Here is an 18,716-nt window from a genome sequence, read left to right on the forward strand (position 1 = left end):
GCATATTCTTATCAATTTTCATTGTATTGAAATAAAAAATTCTTGTTGTAGAATTTTGGATACAAAAATGGATACAAATTCAGCTTAAATGGCACCCTACTTATATATGCCATAATAGTTTAGATGTGACTATCAATAATCAATATGAATTACAAAAATGCTTATAATCTTTTTTTGTAACTCAGGGGGAATTACAAGTTTTTGAGGTTATAGTCTTCTACAAAATTTTGAACAAGTTTTTTGAAATCTTCTACATATGCCAAATAAGATGCATATTATACTCATAGAGATTAGATTCATAATGTTTAGTTAAGTGTTTTTACCACTCATGTCAAAGGGGGATATTGTTGGTCTCAAATTGGTTTAGACAATTGAGTGTCAACACACTTAACCATTTTCTAAGCTGATGCCAAGTATGCTATAGATGTCAAGCTATAGTATGTGCCAAGTTAGAGATTTAACAAGTGCCAAGTAAACTTCAAGTGTCGAGCAAGTATTAATTGTTCAGTGATAAGTGATGTCGAGTCACTATAGGTGTCAACTAGAGTATAGATGTCGAGTGAGATAGAGTTACTAAAAATTTTGAGCAAGAAAAAAAATTTATATGTGTTGAGCATCAGCAATCAGTAAGTGTCGAGTAACACAAAATCAACATATGAGTTTGTGCCTTCACAAACTCATATGTAAACAATTTTTGAAGGTAACATAAGATGAATCTCAAAGGATCTTAAAGATAAAATTGAATCTTTTACATTCCCTATGTAATCAACATGCAACCAATAAAAAAAATAGAGAAACCATGCAACCAATAGGAAAAGTGAAAAAAATTAAGTGAGAAAAGATGAATGAATATTGATTGTAGATTCATACCTAACCCTAAGTACTTGAAGCCTTTAAAAGAAGGATGAAACCCCATTTTTCATATATGAGTAAAATGTTGTAGGGGAGAATGCTAGGAAAGTTCAAAGGGGTATAAAGATTTAAAGGACAAGAAAAATTACAGAATTCAATTTGTTAAAATATAGCATCAACACTTCGAGGAGAGACATATCAGATTAGGAAGGATTAGAATAGATTGAGCAGAATCAACAATTGAAGATTACAAGTCATCAGGTCAAAACATTCTACTGTACTTTCTAACCATTGTTTTAGGAGAATGGAAATCTTATGATGATAGGTTACTCTAGCAACCATATTAGTTTAGTAGCCATATTGTAGATTCTTATCAGGGTCGTCAATCCTTTAATAGGGTAACATTCTAAGTGACTGTTTGTAAATTCTTTAGATAGGTCACTTTTAATAGAGTGTAAAGCCTTTAACAAGGTAGGGTTTTCATCGGGTAGACCATTGGAAGTGGTCAAACTTTGTAACCTTAACTAGTCACATAGTACTGTAGTGATAGTTTGTGGTTGTCATCCCCACCCTAGGTTTACCTTCTCATTTTGGAGGGTTTCTGGGTGACCAAAATCTTTTGTTATCTATTTTCATGCATTTTATTACTTTCATGTTTAATAGATGAATTAGATGCATGTGAATGATCTTAGTTAAAAATTTTAGTGGTTAAATATTGTTACTTCTAATTCACCCCACTCTTAGAAGTAAATCTTCCCACCTATAATTTCAATAGTTCTCCAAAAATTTGCATTAGATCTGGATTTAGATTTGAGATGTTCCATTTAGAAATGAAAATCTCCTCATCGAGATCTATATCCTCCTCCTTTTCTTTTCCTTTACTCAAAAAATTTGTGCTTAGTTGAGGCTTGGTCTCAACTATCCTTGCATTTATTTCTTGTGTACTAGGAATGGAAACAATTGTGGAAATGGTAGGACTCACAACAAAAATAAATACTACACTCATTGAAATACTAGTTGTAGGAATACTTGGTGTAGTCCAAATTAATTTAGAGGGTAGAATTTTTTTCTCTATAGATGAAGTTCTAGGCACTACTATTATTGAGTTACTGAGCTTGACTAGTGTAGAGATTGATTGAGTGATTGTGTTTTTAGTGTTGGTTACAATCAATCCTATTGAGGGTGTCTATATGCTTGATGTTATCAATGTTTTTCTTAGAGAATGAGGAAGTGATGCTATTACTACTATAGATATCTTAACTGTGTCAATCTCCTTCATATCTTGTGTATCTTCCTTGGTAGCTTCCTACCCCTATTCTTCTTGATCATCTATATTATCAAAATGAGTTACCTCTTCATCATATTTCTCCTTCTGATCATCATCATCATCATCTTTATCACTTACACTTACAAAAAAATCACTCAATTTGTGAATAAGAGAGACATTCTTCCATGTGTTTGTAGCATTCTTCACAACATGCTCAATTTCTTTCAATAAAATAAGACAAGTATTGAATCTTAAAGTTAACTTTTCTTCATTTTTCTTGAAAGATTCTTTCACCTCCTTATCATTTAAATTGGGCATAAGCTGCCTTAGGGTTTTCTCACATATATCTATTGTAGTTTTCATTGCATGCTCCCATCTTGGCTTAATCTTGTCCATTACAACATTTGAAATCTTCTGAGTAAGTTGGTCAGGTGAATATTTCCACGTACCTATGTTGGCTATTAATATATCTTCTATCTATGTCTTCTCATTAGTAGTCCTAGTCTCATATTTTAATGCCTTGAAGTTTGTAATTCCAGAACTTGATTCCAACTATTTTATTCTTTCCTCAAATTTAGGTGGAGAGATCTTGAAAATTATATCTCCTCCTTTATTTGTTTTCTTCCAAGATGATCTCCTTGTGAATGTGATAGTGGATTTTTTGGAAAGCTTACCAATTATTACCTTATCCTTCTTCTTCAGTGGCTCTTCTTCTTGTGATTCTTCTTCATCCTCACATTTTCCTTTAGTTAATAGAAGAGTAGAACTAGTTTTTAGTTAGACAATCCTCTTCATGCCCTTGTCAACTGCCTAAGGAAGCTTAATTTCTAGTTCTATCTAGGCCTTTGCCTCATTACAAGTACCAAAGTAAGTAGCCTTAGGATCAATAGGCTCATTTATTAATGCCTCAATTATGTCCTTGGTTTTATAAATATTCACCTCATATTCTAGACGTTTTACCCATGCAATTCTTGGCCTAATTCCTTGAATATACACCTTGTCACTATCTACCATAAAACAAACATCAAATTTATAATCATCAACTAATTTCCTTAGAATCTAGAATTTATTGATCATTTTATCCTTAAATGTATCAAAATAATTGTCCATGATACTTGTATAATTCTCTCCCATTTTAGCAATGTACTCATTAATTTGATAAAGGACTAATACATCTTTTCTCCAAACAATAGTCCTTTTGATGGAAATAATTTATGAACATAGAAAAATAAACATGTCAAGAGTGAATTGAACTTACATGGATTGTTCTTTGAAGTCTTGATGATCTCCATGTTTTTGTTGAACTGGTTCAATAGTAACTGAGCAAGGTCAAGAGAAAGGTTATTCTTGGGTATGTGTAGGATCATAGTGTGCCAAAAAGTGGCAATCTAAAAAATTTGTGGTTCTATAATATCTCAAAACATTTCAAAATCTATTTCAACTTCTTTCCCACCCACCCTGAAACTAAATGAAAACAATTAATATCTTTATAAGGTCTACTATATTGTTTGATACCAAACCTATATGTTCAACATTAAAAAAATCCTTAAAATGTTCTTTTGTGCCTTTTACTTCAAACACGTAGCTGACGACTTTTTTTCCACCAAAATTTGATGAAATGAAAAAGGTTCCTTAAGAATGTTTTTATCTTTCCATAAATGTAAGGTTTGTCAAATTATGAGTTTAGTAAGTAATTATTACTTATTTTCTAATGGAGTAACGTACAAAGTGCTAACTGACAGACTACTTGAAAAATAACTATAACTTTCAAATAGTACAACACTTTTTAAATCCAAATGATGCATCGTATTCTATGTTTCTTCTACTATAAGGAAAAAAATTGAAAAAATAAATTTTACAAAGTTTTGGATTAGTTAAGGTGGTCAGACATGAGTGTTTTCTATTTCAAAAATACTAAACTCAAAAGTTAATTATTTATTATTTATTTAAAATAAAAATACCAAAAATTATGGGTCACATCCAGGCATGAGTCTACTACTCATATCTAGAATATTATTAAAAAATATTGTCATTTGATTTCATTTAAGGTGGTCAAACATACATCTACTTCTTATTTTTTTTCTGAAATTTTTGTAATATTGCATTAAAATTCAAAATTTTGACCGATCAATTTTTTTTTTTTTTGAGATAAGTCCTAGTAGTTTAGAAATTAGATTCAATTTTCTAGAGATTTTCTTCTCTCAACTTTTTGATATAAAGTCAATAACAAGAAGAAAATTACATGACAAGTTGACATAACCCTGATTTTTTGATTTTTTATTGCAACGTAAGAGCATTGTTTGGTTGACCATTATCCTACACATACCCTCTTGAATACCTTGTAAGTGAAGTCCATAGGTTCACATGACACGTTGTTCAACCTACTAGAGCTATATATCCTATGTATAATGATGTGAATGTTAAACTTTAGTTCCATGTCAGTCACACTAATTTTCACTCCCCTTCTATTCCACATGGCTAGGGTTTTCTTTTCCAGTTCAATCTGACTTAGGCTTTTGGTTGTTTTGGCTTTGGTTAACATGGGGAGATTGGTTATCCTATGGATCATCTTTTTTGCGATCAAAATTAGTTTCTCCAACCACAATTGACCATTATGCAAATGATTGAGGATGTATCTTATCCACTTAATTTGAAAATCTCGTGTCATATGTGGAAAATGTGTTAAACCTTTAGCTTCTAGATGTTGTTGTTTCTATTTAAATACACCATTAATACATAGTTTCTCTAGTGTTTCATCCATTTCAAAAGTACCAATATTCTAAATTACACATTTTAAATGAGAACATATTTCATTAGTTAAGAGTATCTTTGGAGGGATTTGAGATTGTGTTCCACTTGGATCTAGGATTTCCACAATAGTAGGAGTAAGCTTGGAATCCAATGCCTTCCATTCCACACCTTGAACCAACATGTTTAAACCTCATTTTTCCTTCTTGTTGGTAGCTTCCATCTTTGCTTAGTAGGGTTTGAAAATCTTTCAACAATTCAGTCAAATTGCTTGAATGTTTGAAAATAGCTCTCAAAAATTCATGGTGAGAAATGACTTTGATTTTAGTCTTTTTATCAAATGTTTCCATAAATGCCTAGTATGAATGTTAAATTAAATTGATATACTATCATCCACTTCACTTTCATTGAATACTTAGTAGAGTTTTTAACTTGACCTCGCTCAATAAGAAAGGTAACTCAGTAGTAACTGGTACCTCTCACTCGGTGATCCCTTTGCATCTTAAGTGTTGATATGGATCTTTTGTCCTATCTAGTAGAACTGATATTAGATGTCTTCTCTAGTAGCCTAGTTCCAATTCTTCTTTAAGAAATAAATTGGAAATGGTAGAGTCACCCAATTCTTGAGTGACTTGTTCATCATTGCTCAAACTTGCATTCTTCATAGACTTTGGAACCCATTATTGTCTCATCTACTTTCTGATGTTATTAGCTTCTTCCTTCTTTTCATCTTTAATTCTTCTAGTATTCATATAGTTCTAGGAAAGATGATCAAGTTCTATACAAATGAAAAATATTTTTGTAGTATCTCTCTTCCTCATGTGGTGTTTTACACAATTCATTCGAATGTGTCCAAATTCTCCACAATAATGACATCTGTACCAAGTTTTATAGTCCCAACCAAATATAGCTTTTATAATTTGTTATTTTGGATTCAATAACTTAGTTTTGAATTACGATGACTTGTGTCCATGCTTCTTACATTTGTGACATTTGACTTTAAATCTTGATTTCTCTTTGCATTCATTAGCTCTATGACCATGCTAATTACAATTATAGCATTTTCCATTGAATTTTGTTTTTTTCCATTGAATTTTGCTTTCCCATTGCTCCAAAATTTGTTTGATGTATGACCTATCTTACCATAGTGATTGCAAGTAGGTTTATTATTTTGAGCTCCTTGCTTGGGTGATTCACTTTCTTCTATGTATCCAATTCCTACTTTCCCTTTTTGTTTGTAATGATGTTGCTCATTCAAATAATTCATTTCTGCTTGAGATTTTGTCATTCTTTCAGTGGCTTGTCTTTCAATGTTTAGATCATCCTACAATCTTTCATTCTTTGATCTCATATTCATGATTTCTTCATTTGCATTGGTGAGCTAATCAATGAAGTCTGCTTGCTGGAGGGATACATGCTAAATTTCATTGTTCTTTCCTTCTATCTCTTCTCTTATCTTGTTTTTCTCTTCCATGACTTCACACAATCTTACTAATTGAATTTCTAGCTCAATTCTTTGTTTTCTTACTTCTTGAAGAGTATTATTCTTTTATAATATTTCTTTTATTGCTTCATTAGCTTTAGTTGAATTTCTAGAATGAATGTCTTCATTTTTTTCTTAAATTTAGAATGGATCATTCATTTGGATTACAAGATTTTTTCTTCTTTTCAGTGATTAAGAGAGTTGCTCTTTTGTTTTCTTGAGTTGTCCAATGGACAATTCCAAATCTAGCTTCTCATTGTCAACAACCTTGTGAAGTTTGAATACCTCCATTTCCTTTGATCTTTTCTCAAGTTGTTAAACTTTTCTCTAAGAACCACAAAGCTCTAGTACCAATTGTTGGAAATATTATGATAGGCTAAGTTACTAAGAGGGGAGGGGTGAATAAATAACCAATAAAACTTTATCCTTGATTAGTAATTAATTATCTATGTACATTCTGATCTAGTTGCATGCATGAGAAACTAAAAACATGAAAGCATACACAACACTTTAATACACAAGATTTGGTGACCCAGAAACTTTCTGAATAGAAAGTAAAATTGAGGTGGGGACGATACCCACAAGCTTTAGTACTGTAGTATAAAGTTGGCTTGTTAAGGCTTATAACGATCACTTCTAATTATCTGCCCTATTAGGAGCAATAAGGACTACCAGGTCTACCTTGCAAAAGGATTTACAAGCATACAATGAAGTGTGCTCTCAATAAAGAGATTTACATAAGATAGTTAGGTCTACCTTGTTAAAGGATTTGACTGATCCACCTATTAGGATGAAGTAGTAGCTGATCTCTGATCTGAAACTTTTTTTGCTGAATGACATTCCTCTAAGTGTACAAATCACCTTGTTGTGATAGATAAATTTATGTTTATCCTAATATTGATGTAGCCTTTATAATTCACTCTTCTGTGATGATTACAATATTTCTCTTTGATGATTTGGATGTGATACAATACATTATATTACATATATACCAATCCAATTACACAATTACAAAGTTAGCCACAATACAAGTTTACACAAATATTACAAAGTTGGCCAAAGTGTAGAAAATCACATTCTAAAAATTGACTCAGTGAAGTTCTAATACTCAACATCCATTATCAATGCTTGTTATCATCATGTACTCAATAGACTTAAAAGCTTGGTCGATACTAATCACTTTAAAGTAGTCTTGAACTCAATCTACACTGGTGACTCGGTGAATACTATGAAATTTAGAATATAAACTAAATCACTTGATTCACACTACATAGCTCGGTCAATGATATCTCTATGAGCTCCGGATGAACTAAGTCACTTGGTTAACACTGTATAGCTCGATTAACACTAGAATTGCATCACATCAACTCTGAAGTAAGTAAGCACTATAGAACTCAGTTTGTACTAGTAAACTTGGCATGCATTGAGATGCTCAATTTACACTGGTGATCATCACCATAGCAGTAATTGCTTGGTGCAAATTAAAATCTGTCCAAAAGACATGGTAGCAACAAAAATGCTTGGTTAACACTATAAATTTTATAATAAGCTTTGTAGATACTTACAATTTGAATAAGTGTATGTCACTAATAACAAACATGACTAGAATTTCAACAACCCCTTGGTTGCAATGTTGAAACTCCTTGGTGCTAGAATCAACTTGGAAACTCTTGATGAGGGAGCTTCTAGTCCGCCTCATAGAATTCGTGAGTTTTACTATAAGGAAACTTAGAAACCAATAGTCAACATCTTCTACCTACAAATGGAACAAACATGTTCAGATCAAAAACATGGTAATTTTCTCTTTTGTATGGTTTCCCTGTTGATTTTCACTTGGTCTTGGGTATATCCATCTTGATGTTGCATGCTATAGGAATGGATATATGTATACATGACTACAGGATCAAACCATATGATATCAAACATTGCTTATATCTTTCTCAAGATCTAACCCCCTTTCTTTTCCTTTTATGAAAGCCATGTAGCCTCTATAACATTTGGATAGTTGGAAGGATGTAGGAATTAAGAAAAGGATCAAAACTCTCTAGGATTTACATAGGTAGTGTCTGGTACCCTACACTTCTCCCATTCTCCTATATGTATGTATTTGTTTCTATGATATGTACTATATGTATGGCTATGCTCACAACCTTTGTGATTCCATGCATTTTTTGTGATGGTATTTCCATGTACTTAACATTATGTAAAAAATATTATATGTAGGAATATGTCAATACTTTTCGGTTAAGTCTCTTGATCTTCATTTCCCTTCAACCTATTTGCTACTTTCAGCTATTATTTTCATTTTATGCAAAATGAACAACAAATCTTAAACGAGATCATTTAATAATCACAAACTAGGGTATTGTAGAGAACAAATACACCTAGTAATTAGGCCTCTAATGGCACTAGAATGAATAAACACAAAAAATGGTAACAATTAGTATAAATAATCATCATAGAATCTTCCCTAGTGACAATAGTTAGATCTTGAACTAAGACTTTGCTCATTTCTTTTAGTAGCTTAATTTTGGAGAAAAACCTTGTCTCTACTTTCTTAGGTGGATTTTAAATTTGATCCTCATTTCTCATAATATTAACATTGATGCATTTTATACCAGCAACTAGGATTTCCTTCAAACAACCTACCTCCTTTAGTAGTTAGAGCATTCTTCTAACCCCTATTCTATCACTATGTTTCTCCATTGTAGATTATCTTGGGCAATAAACAGAAAGTCAACATCAAACTTGGATTCTAGATTTTCTTTCATGAATTTTTCTATGCCATATTCCTAAACTTCAGAAATTTCAATGATGTACTCATCCAATTTGATCTTCTAAGATTCCTAAGCATTCATTTCTAATTGTAAAGCTATTGTTGATTTGTTAGCTCTTGCATTGGTATTGGTAAAATGAGAGAAATAGTTGGTCTCTTAAGCATGAATAATATTCAATCATTCACCATAAGCTTGGGCAATGGAGCAATACCTTTTAATCTACTTGATGAAGCTTGTGTTCAAGGGAGACTCAACATCAGTAATAGAAATGGTAGTAGGTAGGGCTTCCACATGTGGGCTCTATAGCTCATGAATGAATTCAGCCATTTTCCACATTGATTTATTTTACTTTTGTTTATCCCTATGATCTTTCTATATCTGCCAGGAAATTTGTGTGTTCCCTCCATTCCATATTTTCATATTAGCAACCCTTGAAGTATGGCCAAGATGGTCTTCTCTCTTACATAATCTTAGGGTTGTATTTCATCTATACCTTTCTCGATCACTGGCTTCATCACTTTTGCAACCCACTACCCTTTATGCTCATTGATGTTTAGCATAGTTTCAATGTTTGACCTTTTGGTCTTAGGACTCTTCCCAAGCCATTTTCTTCCCATGTTGTCCACAGGGACACTAGTACATTTGGGTTCATTTTTTGATCTTTATTGGTTGAATTTTTTACCCAAATTTTGACTAAATTCAACCAACCCATTGGTCGCTATTTTTCTAGTCAAAATTTTGACCAACTCCTTGGTTGGTCAAAATTTTGACCAATCTATTAGTCAAAAACCTTTCGAAGCCATTGTCTAAGTTCATTTAGGAATTGGTCAAAATTTTGACCAACAAAGGTAGAAAAAAATTAGATGTTGGTGGAAATTTTGATCAATGAAGGTTGAAATTTCAACCAACAGAGGTAGGAAAAAATTTAGGCGTTGGTGGAAATTTTGACCAATCAAGGTGGAAATTTTGAATAAGAAAGGTAGAAAAAGATTTAGGTGTTGGTGGAAATTTTGACCAACAAAGGTAGGAAAAAAATTTAGGCATTGGTGGAAATTTTGACCAATGAAGGTGGAAATTTTGACCAACAAAGGTAGAAAAAGATTTAGGTGTTGGTGGAAATTTTGACCAACAAAGATATAAAAAAATTTAGGCATTGGTGGAAATTTTGACCAATGAAAGTGGAAATTTCCACCAACAGCTAGGTGTAAATTTTTTTTCAGGCATTCTATAGAACAGTTCATATGTCTTACCTATGATATGACATTTTGCATGCCTCCTACACTCTCTCATCCGAATGATGATGGATTACATAGAGAGATCTGAAATGATGTTTCTAGAAAACACACACAATCAAATCCAAAATGAACTTGCACTACAAATGGATTGTGGAATATTGTTAATTTTGCATGCATGTCTACTAGGGAAAATATATGTTTAATTTGTGATTGTCCTAGTAGAGATGCATGCAATTTTACCAATATTAGATTTCCACAATCCATTTGTAGTGTAAGTTCATTTTGGATTTGATTGTGTATTATTTAGCATCATGGTTTTAGATCACTCTACGTAATCCATCATCAACTAGATGAGAGAGAGTGCAAGATGCATGTGGCATGTCATATCATACGCAAGGCATGTGAACTATTTTATAGAATGCCTAAAAAACACTGACATTATCTAAACTAATTAGAATTTTTACCTCAAAGTTTTGCAGATCTATCTTCGATTAGGTGGAAGCTATGTAACAAACTAGTTAGAGCTAAAGCAAGCTTCAATATTAAGATGTTGAGGAAGATGTTGTACTTCTATCACTAGGAGCGTGTGTTTATTCCTCATTACATGCTTGGGCTGAATATGTGACTGTAGAATCACATGTTTCACCTATTAAAAAAATATAGTACATCAGCATGACAAGAAGGCTTCAATCTTCCGACAATGCATTTAATGAATTGAACATCTCAATTGCAACCAAAACAGTTTTGAGGGCTACGTCCCAAATGATCTAGCTAAAACTTGTGTTCTAGGCTCAAATGCTGCAAATAACAACCTATGATGCCTTCATCTATACACAATGTCTTTCTAGTTTCTTTCTACTCATAGGCCCATTGCATTTCATATGATCATCTAAAAATTGTGTCACTCTAAGCTCTCAACTATTTCCTCTTGATTTATCATCTGATAATTATTGAGTGAGAGCTTTGGGATAAGCTATAGACATCCATCAAAGCATAAAGGATTTTTTCAGACAGTGTAGATGAAGTAGTAGCATTTTCCTTGGAAGACATGCTTGCAAAATGGAAGCATAGATAAGTCATGTCAACTGTTTGACAGGATGCCTAAATGTAATGTGGTCATCAAAAGTCATAGTTGCTGGATATGCACAAAATAGATATATTGATAGAATATATTTGTTTAAGTTGCAACTACCCTGGTAGACATGCATGCAAAATATGGAATCCTGGATGAATAGTTCAACTGAATCCTCTTCCTAGAGGTAGGCTACAACAAATACATAGTTCAATTGAATGGTCTATAGAAACCATCAGGATCCTATTATGTATTGGCCACTATTCCTAGATGATTTGAAGTCATATGTGTCATGTTTGTGGCATCACATCTCACCACGCTTATCGTTGTATCAAGTTTTATGTCTCTACCAATAGGCATATTCAACCTGCAATAAGTTTGTGACAGCTAATATTGAAAATCTCTCACTATAGTTTTGAAATAAAAGCTCCACTAAGTAGCCAACAACATTTCATCCATCTTTTATATAATATTAAGCACCACATTTATCATATGTGTTTTCTATCTCAAGGAGCTTAACTAGACTAGTATTGGGTTGATGATGGCCTAATACTACCTTGTTAAGATCCTCAAGACAAGACACATCGAATCTAAGTAGAAAGAATCCTAATAAATTCAAATTAAGTGTGTAATAATTAGCAAATCTAGCATTCAAGTATTAAAAGGGAATGGAATAAAATATTTAATCTCTTACTAGTTCATGTTTTTTGATTTTGCACTATTCTTTAAAATTCATTTTTCTACTTTCTCACAATCAACTGGATAATGAGCTTCCTCGAAGCACTGAAGAGGATTCAGTCAAAATTTTAAACTATTTAAGTTTCAATATAATATATTAAAATAAAAAACAAGCTATTGGAAAACAAAAGCACCTGCCAGAAGGACTATTACTAAGCACAATATAAGAGAACTTACATTATAGCAAAAGTTGTGTGAACATTTGTAAGTGATATCATAGCACCCACTTCCAATTATGAAGTCAACACCATACTCATAGCTAGGAGTTGGACATCATTTGGTCTACAAGTACATCCAAATAATAGTTTTAAGAAAATTACTTATTTCATACTCTCTACTAAGCCCAAAAAATACTTCAAAGATGGAATAAAGATAAATCTATTAATAACAAACACAAGACCACAATGCGGATAAAGATCTAAATTGATAAACAATAAAACATTTAGCACAAAAGGAATAGATACTCTAAATTATGTAAACAACCAAGAACAAAAACTCTGTATATGCTCATATGTGTTCCTCTATAACATCCTATCAAATAGGATTATGTAAAAGAAGTATCAACAATTAAATTATCATTATTATCCCAATATAGGGAACATGGAGTGCTCTTCCTAAATACTACTAAGAATTGAGAGAACCCAATGTCTGAATATTCTAAGAAATGTTTCACATCTTGATACAACAAACCCAAAGCCAGACTAGAGTTGTGCTCCTCGAAGACTATAAGAAGCCACAATTGTCGTGAATAGAGTTAATACTTATAGTTCTAACCTTTGGGAGGATGTTGATATCTTAGGGAGAGCTAGGGCCAAAATGATTTTGAGATTCTATGAACTTTGACTAGTGAAAAAAGGTCAAAAGAGAAGTATTTGTGGTTACAAAGCTAGAAGAATTTTTTCTTGATGTAAGATATATAAATGTATATTCAAACATTCTCCACAATGGTGTTCCCATCAAATTGATGATTTGAACTATCCTTAAAGAATAATTTCTAGATTTGTGTGCAACCTAAAAAATAAACGCACATAGAAAGCATGGAACTCTTAAACAATAGTAAGGAATAAAGTGCATTCCCTTAGTTAGCAGCAATCAACAAATTATGCATATTAAATTATACATAATCCAAAATGAATTAACAGTAATTTAATTTGTCATATGAAATTATGTAGAATCCAAACTGAATTTAGTCCCAATTTTTTAACAAATCTATCTACCAGATCTTACCAAACTATTGTGATTATTCTTACGCAATATTCACCTCAACTTATATTTGTCAAATCCAATGTCTGGTTGATTGATTGTAATGGGTGCAGCAGCACTCTACACATTTTCATCTTTCAACATCCATGAACAATGAAATGAGTTTTTTTAGTAAAGTCTTATCAAACTAGTGTGATTATGCTTATGCAATATTTAGCTCATCTTATATTTGTAAAATCCAATGTAATTAACCTTTTTTGACATTTTTCTGGTAATAATTCAGCTTTTGGTGTGTTTTAATGCATAGTGCAATAATTTAACCATTGTAGTTACTTAAGGGTGCAATAATTGATATTGATCTTCCATCATTGTTTTAGGCAAAGGATGCTACTAAACAAGCTTTGGGCCTTGATGGAACAAAATTGTAAGGATTTTTCTTTGGGTTTAATATAACCATTATTGGTTCAATCTAGTTTAAAATCTTTTCACTAATTGAATGCAAAAGAAATTTTATTTGTTTCTACTTTTGTATTTAGGAGGGACATATCCATTGAAATTGAGTTGTCCAAGGTTAGACCAAAGAAAAAAAAGTCCACTAGTTAAAATTAGTGGATGCAAAATTGCATATATTGGTAACCTTCCTCAAGTTGTTAAGGAAGATGGTATCAGACAATTCTTCAAGGACTCTAAAATAGAGTTAGTAAGTTTAGCATCATATAAACTAGCGCTTCACCGCTACCATGGTTTTGTACATGTATTCTTTATTGGTGATGAATCCCTAGAAATTGCCATGAAAAAAGATAATGTGAAATTATATGACAGGCCAATCAGGGTTGTTTAACCAATCAAGGGGTATACTGAACAAAGCAAAGAGAAAATGAAGGTTCAAGATGTTTAAAAGATGGGTAGGAGTTCAAAACTATATTTAGATGAGTAGCACTCTTGTGCATTGCGAGGGCTAACAATGATATTAGACAAAGAAATTTGGTGCATGATTTCTAGCATCAACCAAGTGTTTGCCAATATCAGGAATTGAAAACATATGTATAGAATTAAAAGTTTTTGATTGGGGCTACAAGTCTTTATGGTTGTAAGGGTTTCAAAATAATTTTCAATCTTGCATAAATCTTTTGTGAGTGACCCTCAAAATGTGTTTTTCTCGAATGATTATTAAAAATTTGTGTTCACATATTTACAAGATGTTAAATGGTTTCACTTAGCTTTGATATATTTCACTGGCATTTTAATTAGAACTACGACTTGTGTGGGATTAGCCTCATGGTACCTAAATGATTTTATTTCCTCATTTATATTGAATAATAACTAGATTCATGTAATATGTAAATGGTGGATGTAGTAAGCTATTTGTGTTGCTTAGGAAATTCCTTTGTGTTGCGAGAGAGGAATTGAAGGAAATGTGACATTTAGTTTCTATCACAAGTTTTCTATATTTTGATTCTAGCCATTTAAATCCTTGAAAAGCCCAAACATTGTTCAACTTGAGTAGATTTTGTGTCCTTTCGAAATCAAAAGGGGAACTATTTCCTTCAACTAACACCTATTTATTGGTACCAAGAAATAGTATATTATAACTCTTGAAGTGGAAACAATTTATAGCTGTCTAAACTTGCAGGTACACAAACTAAATTGTTGTATGCAACAAGTTTTTCTACACATGTTTTTAAGGTGCATGTAAATGGAAACATCTAAGTAGAAAACTAAAATGCATGCCTTATGAAGGGGAAACTTGTGCAAAGGGAAACATCCAAGTAGAAAATTGAAACACATGCCTTACCAAGGGGTCACTTTTTGTTTTTTAAAGGTTGCCTTTAGATGAGGTTCAGTAGTAAATCTTTATATGAGGTTGAGGTTTAGTTTCTTGGATAGTCACATGCCATGTGGAGGGGATATATTCTTTTGACTAGTACCTTTAAGTTGACTACATATAGGGCACTTTCTATTGACTTGTACATTTATGTTGTAGGGAAAGGGTATCTATTCATTTGGGTATAGAAACTAATACTCCTAGGAACTTCTAATAAAATAAGTTTAAGCTGATCAAATTAAATTCTTTCTTGTAAAAGTATTATCACTGGCCAAAGTTTAGAAGACCATCTGGATGCAACTAAACACAATTTGGATGTGGACTACAATTTTTCTAGATGAGATGGCAAAAAATCTTTTACGTATTTATGAGTTTGATAATAGGTTCTATAGGTGAAGCATTGTTGTAATAATTGTTGTATGTGCTTCAAACACTTTATGAAATGATAGATAATTTATTTACCAACCATAAGAGAGAACAAGAAGCCAAATATCATTGTTGCATGAGGTGTTGTGGCATCAACATGGCATATTAGACCAACAAGAAAGTTACATTATGTGTTTTCTAGGGAAGAGACAATATAGTGTTGTTTCTTGGTCTTCTGAAGTACTTGGAACTGTAATTGTGTTTTTCTGAAGGCTTAGAATTAAAATCCTTATAGGTGTTGTTAGGAGCTACAGTTGAGACATTTGGCATATGTAAAATTCTTTACCTATATTTCCAAATCTGCAAATCTCTTTGCACTAGCTTCAATCTAAACTATTTAAGTATAATTCGTTCATTATTGGAGACAATGTGAAGATTGCACTAAGAGAGGTTATTTTCTATATAACCCTGTTACCCAAATTAGAATTGGTGTCTCTGATGAAAGATAGCATTTAAAATGATTACAATGTTTCAACATAATAACTTACAAAGGACATCACAGTATTTTAGAGTTTTCACTCATTTCAAAAAGAATTTTACCAAATTCATCTTAGAACTAAAACAATGGATTCCAAGTGAAAATCATAAATATAAAATGTAACTTACGAATTTGTATTGACAAGATGCATCACACACTACTTGTAAGTATGACATTGTCCAACAAGATCACTAATCACTTCTTGCTTTAGACCCTGCATATTGTAGCTATTCCAATTACAAATCTAAGCCTTGTAAAATAGCTTCAATACTACTAATGCATGTATGAGCATATTCATTTTTTTATGTCCTTGAAAATCATTATGTTGATATTTAATCCAAAAATCTACCCTCATATTATAAAGTACAAAAAGTAAAATATGCTCCCAAATGTTGCAACATATATTAAATGGAAAGCATTTACAAAAGCAGCCCTCAAGAAAAATACCATGCAACTGGCAAAATATGCCCAGGATTGAATTAGAGACTTTGAGTAGCATAATAGCTATAAGGAATTTAGTCTTAACATGAAACTTAGTAAATTAGTTACAAATTTATCCAGCTAACTATTTAGGAGAATGAGGGAAGCTTGGAAATTAAATCTAATTTATAATAGTAGGCTAAGCATATGAGAGAACTAAAGAGAGACTTTGCAATTTAATTTAAGTAATGGTATTTAGCATTCCAACTGATAGATTGGACTTGTGAAGTTATACTAGTTATACTTTAATTTTTTTATAAAATTTGATTGAACTTTGTTAAACAAAATTAGATTGCACATAGCTATTAAATATTAAGGACTTTCAGTGATGCAAATATATTTGAAGAAAGTCGAAAGAAAATTCAATATTACAAAGAATAGAAAATCTAATATGAAATTGGATATTATAGGAGAAAGCAAACAAAATCTACATGGTATTTACCAGTATTTGGGTACAATTTTTACTGGCATTACTACTTTAGATACATACATAAGATATTTTAGGAGATTCTATAGATCTCAGAGAATAGAAAATTGAATGCTCCACTTTTGATGAAAAAAATGACTTTATATGTTGTACAAGAATTATGTGTTGGATGTTTCTATGGATGGTAAAGTAAATGTTCCATTTTAAAGTTCCTTGTAGACAAAGTTAACAAAAAAAGCTTTTATTTTCTTACTATGTAGAGCAATTGATATCAAGGACTTATAAAATAGTCATCCAAGGATTGTGAACCACTTTGTTAATTTGAGCATCTCTGTATACCCTGCTACAAGTGGACTTGATCTCTGGCAAGCTTATTTTGACTTGGCCTAGCTCCATCCTATTACATGCTTGATCCATGTCACTCTGCTAGTAGTGAATAAGAATAGCAAGTGTATTAAAGATAAATCACTTGAGCTAGAAACTGTATCCATCTTTATGAATCTAAAATATGACATAGCAAAAAGTGGAATAGTTCTGATGGAGAAATAATATGAATGAGCCAAATTCAGCATCAAATGCCTAAATAACAATCAAAGTATACCTCAAATTCCTAATATTTCCAACAATATAGAGACCTTCCTCTTTGTTCACTATCTACGTTAGCCATGTGATTAGATGAATTTTGACAATTAATGGAATGGTTCTGAGAAAATGGACATCCTCTCCTCTACCCACATACAACCTCAGATTGATAGTTATTGACATCATTAGGTCTAATACGAGACAATGATTGTCCTCTTCTATCACTTGAGTCCACCTTGCTTTTCTCTATGACTTTGGAGGCTTCTTCCAGTACTGTGGATCCTCTAAAAAGGGGATTAACTGTCATATTTCTAAAATCCATTTGCCCATTGAAAAAAATGTCTATTGATGAGGAGGATTGAGAATAGTTATGTGAAATTTCATTGCTCCTTGATCTCCTATGGGTTCCATTTTGAGAGGAATCTTATTTTCCTTTTTCTGTTGTAGCTACACTCCTATCTTGTGACCCAATAAAAGACCTTTTAGAAGTTAATTTAAATGCTGCCACAATCATCACTAGCTTGAGCACATGCCAACCTAATTGAAAAGAAAAAACACATATAATATTAGCTTACACATAAAATTTGGTAATAAACCATTTGGTAAAGCAAAGCCTAAGGAGCTCTAAAAGAAACTCTTAATCAACCATTCAGACCACAAGCATGGATTTGCTTAGGATTAAGTTTAAACATTCCCTCTTCTACCCTTGCTGCTTTGGGTTTTTGTGTAAATATGGAAGGGTGGTTTATGAAAAGGTTACATGTATCAATTTATATATGGTCATTGGCAGATGCACGACTATCACTATAGGGACCCCTTCTTAAGCTTGCATTTCTAGTCAAGTAGTAGAAGTCAGGGTACAATCTGGGTATGCCAATGCAAGGCATACATTATATGTGTGTGTGTGTGTCTGTGTCTGTATATATATATATGTAAATATATATATATATATATGTATATATGTGTATATATATATATGTATATATGTGTATATATATATGTATATATGTATATATATGTATATGTATATATATGTATGTATATATATATATATATGTATATATGTATGTATATATATATATGTATATATATATACATATATACATACATATATATACATATA

The sequence above is a fragment of the Cupressus sempervirens genome, chromosome 7 (assembly GCF_028749045.1).
Source record: "Cupressus sempervirens isolate cs-2001-9-10 chromosome 7, ASM2874904v1, whole genome shotgun sequence".
Taxonomy (NCBI): Eukaryota; Viridiplantae; Streptophyta; class Pinopsida; order Cupressales; family Cupressaceae; genus Cupressus; species Cupressus sempervirens.